The sequence below is a fragment of the Helianthus annuus genome, chromosome 4, assembly GCF_002127325.2.
Source record: "Helianthus annuus cultivar XRQ/B chromosome 4, HanXRQr2.0-SUNRISE, whole genome shotgun sequence".
Taxonomy (NCBI): domain Eukaryota; kingdom Viridiplantae; phylum Streptophyta; class Magnoliopsida; order Asterales; family Asteraceae; genus Helianthus; species Helianthus annuus.
This window is the reverse complement of record NC_035436.2, coordinates 175,593,147-175,605,558: the sequence shown is the minus strand read 5'-3', so window position 1 is coordinate 175,605,558 and position 12,412 is coordinate 175,593,147. Positions and strand designations below refer to the sequence as shown.

At 40.1% G+C, this 12,412-nt stretch overlaps 1 non-coding gene across 1 annotated transcript; it reads right to left on the bottom strand.

Annotated features, from left to right (window-relative positions):
• Positions 1 to 7,755: 7,755 nt before the first annotated feature.
• On the bottom strand, positions 7,756 to 7,861 carry LOC118491921. Its single transcript, XR_004892366.1, has one exon. It is a non-coding gene; the product is annotated as a small nucleolar RNA R71 (small nucleolar RNA).
• Positions 7,862 to 12,412: the final 4,551 nt, after the last annotated feature.

Below are 12,412 nucleotides of genomic sequence, written 5' to 3'. Positions count from 1 at the left end.
GCTAAAAATTAGGTTCCTGAGTTTAAAACTTTAACTTACTGTAATATTATGTAAATTAACTTAAAACATCAGTAAGTTATGGGTTTTAAATGATAAATATAGTTTTGACCCAAACTAGGTGCTAAAAACGCTAGATATGTGATTTAAAGGGCTATTATGGTAAAAATAAGAAATCTGATATTTTGGTTAGTTTATAAGGTTCAAAATAATACATTTATCATTTAGGATCAGTGGCAAAAAGTTTGGCTTCAAAATATTTTGTAAAACTCAATTTATGCATGAAAAGGGCAAAATCGGTAATTACCGGAATTAGGCTATAATCTTATGTTAAGTTCAGTTTAAAAATAATTAAAAATCTTAAAAATTCCCAAAATAATATTTAACATCAGTAGGTAAAAAGATTGGTGTCAAAAATTGGGTCTAGATGGACCTAATGCTAAATACGCTTTTTACTTACTAAGTAGTTCTTTAATTACGATTTTTAGCATAACTCTCACCCTAGACCTCAAACTGATGTCAAACTTTCGGGGCATGTCTAAATATCAGTAGCAGAGGTTTTAGTTCATTCATATTGTTAAAAATCTCAGTTTTATGCAAAAAGGGCGTTTTAGGCATTAATGAGCATAATTACGATCAAGAGCATAAACTACAAACGATTAGGCACCATGCAATATAACTTCAGAGAGTTATACTACAATGTATTATGGTCCTAATGGAAGCTTAAGACATAGAAGAAATAAGCTTGAATGGGTCAGAATTGAAAGTCATAGCAAAACTCAAGCTTTTGCGACTTTCGGTTGTAATATGCCCTTAGACGATTAATTGTCGGATTAGGACTGATAAAACATGTTTATATAGTCATTACCGAGTCATTAGAATGTTATAATATAATTTAGAACTTCAGGTTTATTAATTTGAATCATTTTTGTCAATTCTGTCCAGTTTGACTTTTTGTCAAACTACTTTGACCCGACAATTAATCAGTCAAACGAGATAATTAGGAGACACCCTTTCAGGGGTTAATCACCTATACTAATGTGGTTTCATAACCACTTTCAATTTGATCAGTGGTTAAGCCACATGTAATTAAAATGAAAGTCAAACTGAAACTACTAAAAGTTTGACTTTAAGGCAATTAATCTAAATTAAACAACTAAATAGGTAATTAGAAGCTTACTTAAGGTCCTAGCAATCTTTTCTACACTTCAAGTCCACCTGTTACTGCTGAGAGCTCCAGAGCAAGTCCCACAAGTGAAGTGTTTGTAAAATGTGGTATGAGAGTTCAACCCAATGGTCTTATTTATACTTGATCATTAGCTCTTGGATCAATCCCAGCTGTTATGGAAGGCCCTAGGATCACCCCAGGTGTCCTAGTGGTTTATTTTTACCGTCCAATAATCCATGGTATTGGAATTTACAAGTTTAAGTCGGTTAAACAGCTTAACTCACACCTGTCCAATATTTCTGCCCAGCGACGCCCTTGCGGTCCGTAACCATTGCTTACGGACCGTATGTCTAAACGTTTACGGTCCGTAACCGAACCTGGTTCACATCGCTCAGATACGTCTTTGCGGATCGTAAACCTAGGGCTATACGATCCGTAATCGATGACCAGAGGACAAAAATTTTATAACTTTTATACACTTCGCCATGCATTTCTATTGTCCGAATCTTGACCCATAATTCAGTACAATAGTCCATATAACCAGTTCTGAATGCCCAATAATAATGCCATGCAATTGTGTTTCCTTGTACTTAAAGAAGTTGTCCAAACATGAAGGTTTGTCGGCTTTTCACATGAACTTCACATTCTTGAATTGAATTATGAACTATTATTAGTAGCCGAGGTTTAACCTCCCTAATAGCCATTTATCAACGTGTCAATATAATTTATAAAGCTTTAGGGAATTATTCAAAAAGGTCATTCAGAGGTAAACTTAACATGTTGACATGTTTAATTCCCGTAGCCTTATTTTTCATATGTATACACGAAATGGCTTCTTGTATTCAATTAACCTTTCGATTAAGAACAAATCTCCCACGAAGTGTCAATCAGAGGCTCAAGTTTGGGCATGTTGACCTTTTAAGTCCTTCACGAGAATACACTTGCTTAAGTTCGGGACACGTGTCTATATATAACTGGACACGTTTTTACGTGGTGTTACAAATGGGTCCTTCATTGCCCGAGAATTCTATTGGTTTGCAGGACCAAAATTCTTTATATGAACAACTATGAGGCATGGTTCTTGTAACATCTCGAAAATACACATTTTTAAATTTGTATTTAGTTGAAAATAAAATTAGTAAAAATAAACTAACTAGAAATGGCATTAACCTAGTTAGATGACAACTTATGAGTAGTTAAAATGTTAAAACAAAAGAAAAATGAAAATTTAGGGACTAAAGGTGTTTAAGTGAAAACCAATAATAATAAAACAAAAATTAAAAACTCACAACACACTTGTTTATGTTGTTGAGATCGATCAGAAGGCAGGGGGCGACTTGCAGCTCCCCAAAACCCTAGTTCATATCAAACACCTCCAATTGAAGGATCAAATCAAGTCCAAAACGAAATCCGAGTTGAGATTAGTGATCCCCATTGCAAGGGGGTTGTAAGGTATGTAAAATTCGATGAAAATTCTCTGTTTGAAATTCTCATGAATTTGGGAAATCCGAAATTAGATGATGCATGTTTGTTATCTGGATAAAATAGGGATGATATAGTGTCTAGGAGTAAAACCTAGACAACAACATGTGAAATCATGTCTAAATTCAGGAAATTTCATGAACACATTGAAGGTGGTTTATGGGTTTTGTGAGAAAATGATGAACACTAGGGTTTAGAAGGCTATTCTAGTGTAAATTGATTCATAGAAACTGATTTCTGAAAAATATGATGTTTAATTCTATATGTGATAGCTCAATTAATGTTAATCGAGGCTAAGTGACAAGCCAAGGATTAGAATATAAAAGATATAAATTCTGCCCTTTATGTGTTCGTAGAAATGCCTCAAAGAAGGCTTGAAACTGAAAATTAAAGTTAAAAGCGCATAATTGTGATGTTTAGGCAAATTATGCGATATATGATTAAAAAGGGAGTTCTAAACGTATCATGATTGAACTCTATAGGAAAAGATATCGGAGCGTCGAGTGGACAAGCCGGTGGCGACTTGCGTTTGAAGGGCGTGCATTGAAGGTATGTAACTTGATCCGTTACATTGAGTAATTTTGATAACTACAGTATGTTTAGTTGCGTTGTAGAATAAAGGTTGTGTTGATCGAATGACAATATCCGTTATTTGAAATAATAAGTTAAGAATTGGTTAAAATTCGTTTGGTAGTCATCATAATGGAGGATTCCATAGATGAGCCAAACGGGTTGAATAATGGTGTAATAGTATCGTTAGAATTATTAATAGTTAGCATAGGCGGTTACAATCATACGAGCATGAAACCATAAGATTGATAATAAAATGCCGGTGATAATAAGCCCCATAAGTTGGGTAAAAAGCGCCTATGTTTACTAATTAAAAAGGGTAGTAAAATGAGTGTAACTTGAATGGGTCGAATAACGCATAAGTGACTTTTATTCGTTCGGCCCGTAAACCCAATTTTCGGTATGACAATTGTGATAGACACGTCGGTAATGAATTTACAGACGTATAGGAAAAAGAATCACCTAAAACGGACAACCGAGCGAAAAGTTATGAGCATTTAAAGTTGAAATTTGTGAAATTATGGAGCTGGGCGGATATGCAGGACCAGCTCCTGGACTTGCTGGAAAACGTACTCCCCCGCGCCACGCGGGGGAGACACAGGGGACTGGCGCGACACGCGGGGGCACCCACGCCATGCGACAAAACGTAGAGCACCTGGCGCGACACGCGATAGGATCAGTTTTGAAATTTTATTTTATTTTTCATGATTCGACGTCGGAACTTGTTTATATATACTATATCAATGTCAAAACTAACATTTTTAGTGGTTTTGACCTTGGGTGACAATGGGATCTTACGGATGGCGGTCAAGCAAGTTTTTGAAGAACCGAACACACTTTAGAAGCTTCCGCGATATCTAAACCTTATTAGACAATGTTTTTGTATGTAAACAACTTGTCAAATATGCCATGACTGTTCAAGCTAGTCAGTAGTTGTCTAGTTTATGGTTACTTAGAACGATGTTTTGGTAACTTATGTTTTAACTTAGACGCATTTTATTTAAAATCATATAAATTTGGATTAAAATCGAGTAGTAATTAGATGGGTGTTACAGTTCTTCTCCTTTTGGGAATAGGCACTTGAAGTACGGGTCCATTGTTTACGCTGTGTTCAGGTTTAGTTGGTCGCTTACTGCTATGCTTACTTTTATTTTCTGCTTCCTTAACAGTTTGGATAATAAATGGCATTGCATCTAGGATTCCTTGTGCCACTATGTGTTGGATGACACTATTATCCACTTGGTTTCCATTGTTATTGTTATTTGGATTCTCATTATTCAAATTATTGTTATTCGGGTGGTTATCATTCTGGTTTTCCTGATTCACTTCGTTGTCCATCTGAATTTTAAACATTTACCGCATATTAATATCACAAAACAATATGTAATACAACCAATCACATAACACACAGATTGATCAAAAACGTCGAGCATTGCGACTTTTACTCTTTCTTATAGTATGCATCTATCACACACTAGTACTGAAATTTAAAATTACAATACCGACTGAAATTTAAAGCTACACTACTAGTAATAGGCATCCGTAGTTTTTTTTTCATACACGTACACACATATATTATATTATTACTATTATTATAACCTTCTCCACCATCACTCCTACGGATATGGATTCATCCAGAAATCCATATTGCGCTCGTCGTACTTCTAGACGAGTCGCTCTCCCACTTGTCTCATCCTTTCACTATTTTCTAAAATTTCCTCACCAAATGTCCTTAGCTCTTGTACGTTTTCAGCACTCATTGGGGGTGCAGGTTCTGGGACTGGGTTCGGAATCTGGGGTGCAGGTTCCTGGTATGGGGCCTGGTATGGGTAAGGATTTTCCAGAATCTCCCTAATGAATACATCATTATCGTAATAGGGATCTAGAGGATCTAACCCTGGGTAGGCTCCTAGGTTTGGCATGGGCATGTCTTCGTGTATCGGGTAACATTGCACATAGTCCCTATTGTCGTCCCACCATGGGTCATAATTTGGGTCTAAGGGATTTGGTGCGGGTTGACGGGTGGTCCTTTGGACAACCCTTAAGCACGTTAAAAGATAAAATAATCCTCCATTTAACCGTGTAATTATCTTGAATTAGATAACTACGATGCTTATGTTTCAGGTAAGATTTAGGAGCTTAAAGATAGATAAAAGGAAGTTTTAGAGGCTTTGGTGGAGAACGGGTCGAGAGGAGAACAAAAGAAATAACAAAAGAGACAAAGCTGCTGACCACCGTAAATTACGGTTCTACCGTAATTTACGGTAGACCTGGAATTGGCTATTTTCTTCACCGTAACACAGGCTCTCAATACCGTAAAGAAATGATGTCCACCGTAAATTACGGTGGAGCCGTAATTTACGGTGGAACTGCGATTCCAAAAACGTAACTGCCACTATGTATTCGGTTTTTGAGTGTCTTTTCACATTATCTCATCATTGGACGGTTCTTGAACACCTTGGGGACGAATTTTGGCTTGTGGCTTGTTTTGTGAACAATTTCAATCATTCGGTTTGTGCTTTTGATTCGTATGAACAATAGTTTGATGTTGATGATGATTCACCGAGCCATGTCCGGCTAAACTCTTCGGTGATCATCCTAGGTGAATGTTTCTGAAACTTTTGTGTGTTTAATTTCTGCATTTCTAGAATGATATCTTGCGTTGCTTGAATGTCATGGTGTATGTTTGATTGTTTGTAGTGTGTTAATCCATATTGCAATTCCTAGTCTTAATCGTACGTTCTTGGTGCCGTTGGCAACCGAGATATCACGGGAAGGGTTAGGGTTGGTTATTGGTTAATAGGTCATCGGGAAACAACCTCGCGTTATCTAATCCGAGTACTTTGTTCCCTTTTATCACTTCAATCATGTATACACGAGTTATGTCTATGTAACTCTTTCTAGTGAAATTGCACACAACTGTTTAAAGAAACTGAAACCTAGGGTGATCATTGTTCTCTCCTAATTGTTTACAACCAACTTTGATTTGAATTAGTTCTTAAGTTAGTTTTCTAAAACAACAACCCACAATCTTGAATTTTAATTTTCTGCAATTTAGTTTAATCATTAGTTTAAGTACGAAGCTATATAATCGACACATCTTCCACATACTCCCTGAGTTCGATACCCTACTACCACTAACTACAGTTGTTTAGGGATTAAATTTGCGTGACCCACGACATCACGTCAAATTTTGGCGTCGTTGCCGGGGAGTAGTGCGCAACGTGTGTTAATTTAATAGTTTTGTTTGTTATTTTCGGGTTTACGCTGGTTGTGTTTAGTGTGCAGGTACTTCAGGTGTATGCATACTAGAGGCTCTCACAGGTCATCACCGCTATCGTTTGATCCGGAAATTGAAAGAACGCTACGACAAAACAGAGTTTTAGTGCGAGAAAACAAAATCATTGGTTCACCCACTTCACCCATTACACCGAGAAACATCATGGCTGATTCTCAAATTCCACCTACAACCAGTCAATCATCCTCATCTTTTATACCTACTTCTACCCTACCATCACCAAACACTACATTACCTAATACCACTGCTGAATTTACACCATCCAATGTCACCCAACCAATCACCACTCAAACTGAGCCTACTATCACCTACGATCCATCAACCACAATCCCACCATTATCTCACTTCTTTCCCCCAACTACGGGTCAATCATCATCCACCTTCACAATTGCACCCAATTCAACTATCGTGCATACTACTTCATCTTTTAGACCACAACAACAACAGTCGGGCTTTCAGTATTCGACCATCCCATTTGGGCAGACCTCGGGAATTCAAGGAGATGGTTATGATGAGGGATTTGAAGATTATGAGGGTTATGAAGATGATGGGTACGGTTATGGAGGTTATGGTGACCAAGGGGAGTTTGGGTATTTGCAAAGTCAATCTCAAGGAATGGCAAGTGTTGGTGGAATGCCACAACAACAAATTATACCACAACACATTCGGCCAAGACCACAAGGGCCACCAATCCAACAACCCATTCCATTGCAACAAGTTAGGCCACAACATGTACACCCACAATTTCAAAGGCCGAATCAATACCCACCGATGCCCCAACAACCAATTGCACCACAAGGGCCTATACCAAGACCAATGGGTCCTATTCGTCCAAGGGGTCGATTGGGTGTTCCAAGAAGGCATCTTAGGGAACAAGCAAGGGGTATAGAGGCACATTTCAGGCCAATCATTACTCAAAACCCTTCACCGGTGGTTATCCCTCACAACAACCAAGGGAGAACTTTTGAAGTAAGAACGAACTCGTTGCAAAGTTTACCGAAGTACAAAGGGTTAGCAACGGAGGAGCCGTATTTCCATTTAGAGGCCTATGACTCAATTTGCAACACTTTTGGGAGTCAAGGTTTTTCGGCCGATGAAGTCAAATTGGTCTTATTTCAGTTTTCTTTGGAGGATAAGGCAAAGAAGTGGTTCTACACTTTGCCTTCGGCATCAATATATACATGGGGGGAGATGCAACAAACCTTTTTGGATGAATTCTACACCGCCCAAAAGACCAATGATGCGCGGAAGGGATTGAGAAGCTTTCAACAACAACACGGTGAGATGTTTCATGAGGCGTTTGAGCGTTTTAACATGATGATTAAAAACTGCCCTCATCATGGAATTGAGTTATGGGAGTTGATGAACGCTTTTCATGAGGGGTTGAGTGCCGAAGACGCGCGTGATTTAATGTCTATCACAGGAGGGACGTTTGGAACGAATTATGAGAATGAAGATTGGGAGTTTTTGGAAAGCATGACAACTACATCAAAAAGGAAGGCCCAAGCTTCAAGAAGAGCCCGACCGACCACAAGTGCACGCCATAGATGATGGTAATGTTCAAACCACTAACCAAATATATAATGTTTGTGCTTTGTGTAATGAAATAGGTCATGCGGCTGAAAACTGCCAAGGGATGTTGGAAGGGCAATACGAGGAAGTCCATGCAGTTCAAGGTCAAGGTCAAGGAGGAGGTGGTAGGAACTACAACAACATGAATTCTAATACCTACCACCCCGGATTGAGGAATCACCCGAACTTTAGATATGGGAACCCGTCAAATCAAGCGAACCCAAATTTTCAAGGTAGCCAAGGTAATTTTGGTTCACGGCCATCTTACAATAATCAAGGTGGCTATCGAGGCGGAAATAACCAAGGGTATCAAAAACAATACCAAGCGGGTCAAGAACAAGGGGGGCTTTCGGGTGGAAACGAGGTGATGGAGATGCTAAAGAGCATGCAAATGGAGATGCAAAAACGGAACCAACTAGACGAAGTGCGAATGCAAAAAGATGAGGTTCGTGATAAAAGCATCCAATCACTAACAACCCAAATGGGTCAATTAGCAACCGATGTGGCGGAATTGAAGAAAGGTAAGGGTCAACTTCCAAGCGACACTAAGGTAAACCCTTCACATGGTTCGTCACGAGGTAACGTTAATATCAATCATGTTAGTGTTTTACGAAGTGGAAAAGAGTTTAAGGCCAATTTGTCACCCGAATTGGTCGAGGGGGTGGTTGAGGACATCACGGGAATGGAAAGTGATGATGAACTTTCACCGGTTAAACCAAAAGAACCAATTATTAAAAAACCGGGTTTGGGTGAAAGTGAAAAGAATGAAAAAGTTGAGGGTGAACCGAGTCAAGTTCCATTTCCATCGGCCCTACTTGACCCGGGAAAGAAAAATTTTATTGTGTCAAGAGGTCCTCAAAAGGAGGAGATGTGGGATATGTTCAAACAAGTTAAAATAAATCTCCCACTCCTTGATGCAATAAAACAAGTCCCCGCTTATGCAAAATTCTTAAAAGAATTATGTACACAAAAAAGGCAAAACAAGAAAAAAGTGCCTAAGCGGGTGGATTTAACCGGGCAAGTGAGTGCGGTGTTGAATGGGGAGCTTCCTCCTAAGCTCCAAGATCCGGGCACGCCATTGATTAATGTACAAGTTGGTAATTTTCAAATGGCTAAGGCGTTGCTAGATCTCGGAGCCGGAGTTAGCATTTTACCGGGGGGCTTATACGACCAATATGACTTTGGTCCATTAGCAAGGGTGGAGACGACGGTTGTTTTGGCCGATTTGTCTCATAAGTTGCCTCGGGGTATGGTTCAAAATGTTATTGTAAAAATTGATGAGTTTTATTACCCGGTGGACTTCTTAGTGTTGGATTACTCATCGGCGGACCCTAAACAGCAACAAAACATAATTTTGGGTCGGCCATTTTTAAGCACCGCACATGCTATTATCGATTGTAGATTTGGTACAATTGATATGGCATTTGGAAACAGAAAAATGCGTTTGAATGTTTTTACTAACAATTCTAATGCTAACGGTGTTGATGAGTGTTTCATGGCAGACATAGTAGATGGATGCAACCCGCATGAGTATGAGGAGGATGGTTTGGATATTTGCCTGTGTGACTTTTCTGAACAGGTACATGCTTATGCACTACGGGTTGAAGAGGAAGCACAAGATGCTATGGCAATGAAAGAAGGTAGACCACCGTGGACCCATCAATTCGAGGGTCTACCGGTGGAAATCGATTCGGGTACAAAACCATCGTTGGAGAAACCACCAAAGTTAGAGCTCAAGGACTTGCCTGGCCACTTGAAGTATGTATTTTTAGGGGATAATGACACTTTACCAGTCATTATTGCCTCTAATTTGGAATTGGCACAAGAGCAAGCATTGATGGAGGTGTTAAAAGCGAACAAGGGTGCTATTGGATGGACGATTGCCGACCTCAAAGGAATTAGTCCATCCATCGTCATGCATAAAATTATCACAACCGAAGATGCCAAACCGACACGAGAAGCTCAAAGGCGGTTGAACCCGAACCTAAGGGAGGTAGTAAAAAAAAGAGGTAATTAAATGGTTGGATGCGGGAATCATCTATCCGATTTCGGATAGTGCTTGGGTGAGTCCCACCCAAGTTGTGCCTAAGAAGGCCGGCATTCAAGTAGTCAAGGATGAAAGTGGTGAACAAATTGCCACCCGACCGGTTACCGGGTGGCGGGTGTGTATTGACTACCGGAAATTGAATGCCGCCACTTCTAAGGACCATTTCCCGCTACCTTTTATTGACCAAATTATTGAAAAATTGTCGGGTCAAAAATATTATTGCTTCTTAGATGGGTATTCGGGTTATAATCAAATTGCCATACACCCGGATGACCAACACAAGACCACCTTCACATGTCCATATGGCACCTTTGCCTTTAGGCGAATGCCATTTGGTTTGTGTAATGCTCCGGAAACTTTTCAACGATGTATGATGAGTATTTTCTCGGACATGGTTGGAGAGTCGCTCGAAGTATTCATGGATGACTTCTCCATTTTTGGCACTACTTTTGATGCTTGTCTCAACGAATTGCAAAAGGTTTTAAAAAGGTGCGTTAAGAAAAATTTAGTGCTAAGTTGGGAGAAAAGTCATTTCATGGTGCAAGAGGGCATTGTGTTGGGACATGTGATTTCGGAAAGAGGGATGGAGGTGGATAAGGCAAAGATACGGGTAATATCATCTTTGCCACCTCCTAAAAATGTTAAGGGTGTACGGTCGTTCTTGGGACACGCGGGTTTTTATCGACGCTTCATTAAGGGTTTTAGTGTTATCACCAAACCCTTATGCAATTTGTTATTAAAAGATGTCCCGTTTGATTTTACTAACGAGTGTATGCAAGCTTTCACTGTTTTGAAGGAACATTTGGTCAAGGCGCCTATCTTGCAACCACCCGATTGGTCAAAGCCGTTCGAGATAATGTGTGATGCAAGCGATACCACTATTGGTGCAGTTTTGGGTCAACGGGTTGACAAGAAGCCGGTGGTTATTTATTATGCAAGCAAAACTTTATCCGAAGCGCAACTTAACTACACCACAACCGAGAAGGAATTGCTAGCGGTGGTGTATGCTTTGGATAAGTTTCGCTCGTATATTTGGGGAAGCAAGGTAGTGGTTTATTCGGATCATAGTGCGGTTCGGTATTTAATGGAGAAAAAGGATGCGAAGCCGCGGTTGATTCGGTGGGTCTTGTTATTACAAGAGTTCGATTTAGAGATCCGAGACAAGAAGGGAAGTGAGAATGTAGTAGCGGATCATTTGTCTCGGATACCGGTGGAAGGGACCGATGATGCAAGCGAGATTAATGAAAGTTTCCCCGATGAACAGTTGTTAGCCGTGTCCACTTTCGTTGCACCGTGGTACGCTCATTATGTCAACTATTTAGCCACGGGTGCCATTCCAACTCATTGGACCAAAAAGCGTCGACAACAATTCATGGTCCAAGTGAGGCAATACATTTGGGATGAGCCGGATCTTTTCAAGATCGGACCGGATCAAGTCATACGGAGGTGTGTGCCCGAGACGGAAGTGTTAGAAATCTTAACTCATGCTCATTCGTCCGCTTGCGGGGGTCATTTTAGTGGGCATAAAACCGGCTATCGGGTACTTTCTTGTGGGTTTTATTGGCCCACTATCTTCAAGGATGCAATTGAGTTCGCCCGGAATTGTGTAAATTGCCAAAAGATGGGTAGCATATCGAAGAGGGATGAGATGCCGCTACAACCAATCTTGGTTGTAGAGATATTTGATGTATGGGGAATAGATTTTATGGGTCCGTTTCCGAATTCGAATGGCTTCCTTTATATTCTTGTGGCGGTGGATTATGTCTCGAAGTGGATTGAGGCTATTGCAACACGAACAAACGACCATTCGGTTGTTTGTAAATTTGTTCAATCCAACATCTTCTCTCGCTTTGGAATCCCGCGGGTTATTATAAGCGATGGTGGTTCACATTTCAAGAACTTTAACTTCGGAAAATTATTGAAGAGGTATAGCGTGAACCACCGAGTCGCCACTCCTTACCATCCGCAAACGAGTGGACAAGTCGAAGTGTCCAACCGTCAAATCAAGGAGATCCTCATGAAAACGGTAAGAACGGATAGAAAGGATTGGTCGAGCAAGTTGGATGATGCTTTGTGGGCGTACCGTACGGCCTACAAGACTCTGATTGGCACAACACCTTACCGGATGGTGTATGGTAAGGGTTGTCATTTGCCAATGGAGTTGGCGCATCGAGCGCATTGGGCGATCAAGACGGTCAACGCGGATTACGATGAGGCGGGTAAGTTGAGAAAGTTACAATTAAGCGAGATAGAAGAGATTCGAGATGAGGCGTACGAA